This window comes from Myotis brandtii, unplaced genomic scaffold (genome assembly GCF_000412655.1).
Source record: "Myotis brandtii unplaced genomic scaffold, ASM41265v1 scaffold842, whole genome shotgun sequence".
Taxonomy (NCBI): domain Eukaryota; kingdom Metazoa; phylum Chordata; class Mammalia; order Chiroptera; family Vespertilionidae; genus Myotis; species Myotis brandtii.
The window spans coordinates 926,539-929,373 of NW_005371421.1; positions in this window are offsets into that span (position 1 = coordinate 926,539).

Here is a 2,835-nt window from a genome sequence, read left to right on the forward strand (position 1 = left end):
TGTGCTGAAGACACCCTTATGGGGCAAGACTTGCTTCAGTGGGGCTATGGTGCTCACTGAGTCTGCCCCCTGAGTGTGTCCCTTGTAGATCTGAGTAGTTGTAATTGGATGGTCCCACTCTGACCACTGGGTACACTGGCTCTTGGATCTAAGGAAGTGCTAATCTAGCCTTTGCCTAAGGCTATCCAGCAGAAGCCAGCTGTAAAGCAATGCAAGTTGCCCTGGGGCCTTGGGGCAGCTGCAGTTTGTTAAGTTATTTTCATATTACAAAGGGCCAGGCCTTTCACATGCAAAAGCCTCCGTGCATGGCTTGGGTGGGGCGGGGTCCCAGGGGATCAACAGGGCGGGCCGAGCGAGCCAGCAGTATGGCTGCTCTCAGTCCTGCCTTCAGAGGTCCTGGCAATCGCTGAGAGTGCTTCCGAGAGAAAGCTGCCCTCGAGTTCTGACCGATGCCAGACAGTCCCGTTTCTCCCGTGTGAGTCTGGGTCCCCAAAGACTTGCCCAGAACTGGAGCTCAGAGCCTGAGACTCCCTCCTGATTGAAAAAGACAATCGTGTCCTCAGCCGCCAGCCCTCTCCGCATGCACCTCCGAATCTTTGTATTTTACTTCTGCACCGCACCTCCTCTGAGTCTCAGTGTGCTTTTCTCTTTCCTTCTAGTTGTAGAAATTCCACTCAGCCAGCCTTCCTGTGGTTCTGGATGATGTCCATTATGTCTTTTAGTTGTATTTTTGATGTGGTTGTGCGAGGCAGCAATCTCCAGTGTTTACCTTTGCCGCCATCTTGTTTTCTCTCTAGTTTCATTTTTTAAAATATATTTTTAAAATTTATTTCAGAGAAGAAGGGAGAGGTTTAATTAGCATATTATGCTATAATAATAAAAGTGTAATATGCTAATTAAACAAGATGTCCTTCTGTACGAAGCTGGAGCTGCGAGGGAAGCCCGGTCTCGGGTACCTGAGGGAAGCAGGTGCCGGCAGCCTGGCAAAGGAAGACATGCTTTTGCATGAATTTCATGCACGGGGGCTCTATTAGATATAGAAACATGAATGATGAGAGAGAATCATTGATCAGCTGCCTCCTGCACGCCCCTCACTGGGGATCAAGCCAGCAACCCAAGCATGTGCCCCTGACTGCAATCGAACTTGGGACCTTCCAGTCCACAGGCTGATGCTCTATCCACTGAACCAAACCAGTTAGGGCTAGTTTCATTTTTTTTTTGCATGTTGTATCTGTCGTTTCCAAACACCATTTATTGAAGAGACTGTCTTGACTCCATTGTATGCTCTTGCCTCCTTTGTCAAATATTAATTGAGTATTATGGCTTAGGTCGGTCTCGGGGTTCTCTGTTCTATTCCATCAGCCTATACTGGTATGTCTGTTCTTGAGCCAGTACCAGGCAGTTTTGAGGACAGTGACTTTGCAATATAGCTTGATATCTGGTATTGTGATCCCTCCAAATTTGTTCTTTCTCAAGATTGCTGCATCTTTAGGGGTCTTTTTTTTTTTATTCCAGATGAATTTTTGGAGAATTTATTCTAGGTCTTTGAAATATGCCATTGGTATTTTAATGGGGATTGCATTGAATCTATTGATTGCTTTGGGTAGTATAGACATTTTAATGATGTTGATTCTGCCAATCCATGAACACGGTATATTCTGCCATTTCTTTATGTCTTCTGCTATCTCTTTTTTCAGTGTCCTGTAAATTTTCTGAGTACAGGTCCTTTACCTCCTTGGTTAAGTTTATTCCTAGGTAAATGTTTTTGTTGCAATAGTAAATGGGGTTGTTTTTTTAGTTTCTCTTTCTGTGAGTTAATGATTGGTGTATAAAAAAACCATAGATTTCTGGGTGTTAATTTTATATCCTGCTATATTGCAGAATTCATTTAGTAAGTGTAGTAGTTTTTTGATGTAGTCTTTAGGGTTTTCTATGTACAATATCATGTCATCTGCGAATAATGAAAATTTTACTTCTTTTCCAATTTGGATGCCTTTTATTTCTTCTTGTCTGATTACTGTGGCTATGACTACAAGTAGTATGTTGATTGAGAGTGGTGAATGTTGGGGTCCAACCCCAGCAGGTCCAGGGGTCCCCAAAGGTGTGGACAGAGTCGGCGAAGAAGGAATGACACGGAGACAGCCTTCAGTTGATCAGCAGCCTAGTCAGGACCTCTAGCCAGGATCTCCAGCCAAAGTTCTGGTCGGAGTTCTGGTTAGGAACTGATCAGGATCTGATGTTTATTGTCTTGTTACATCTATATTTATACCAGCCGATTTTAATCCTGTCAATTTCTATTACAAAGGTTAGGGCGTTTCTTATCTCCATTCCAGGGAGTAAAGATTATGTAGCTTAACTACCCGCCTGGCACTTAATTAAGGGGTTGTATCCCCTCCCTAACCTCAGGGAAAAATCCCCACCTGGGGAAACAACCTTTCTCAGAGAGGTGACCTTGGTTAAAACACATGGCGCTTAAGGAGAGCAAACATATTAAGAACAATATGCCAGGTCCCTTGAAACATATGCTGTGCAGATGTTTCTTTCCTGCAGCGACTGTGTCAAGCAGCAAGGATGGACCGGCTTCCAGCAAATTCCCCCTTTTTTATTTTTTAAATGATAGCGCATGCAAATCAGTGGCCACCTCTCAGATTGGGCTGTTTAAGACTCGGAAGAAGACTGGCAAGCAATGACAATAAGCATAGCTATAAACATAGTGGACGGATTGCACAAGGAGCCTTGTTCCTGTAGAAGGTTGCTGGCCTCTTCAGTCAAGGGATTTCAGCTGTCCTCAAGTCGGTGGTTTGGTTGTCCTTGTTGATCTGGCTAGCGGGCGGC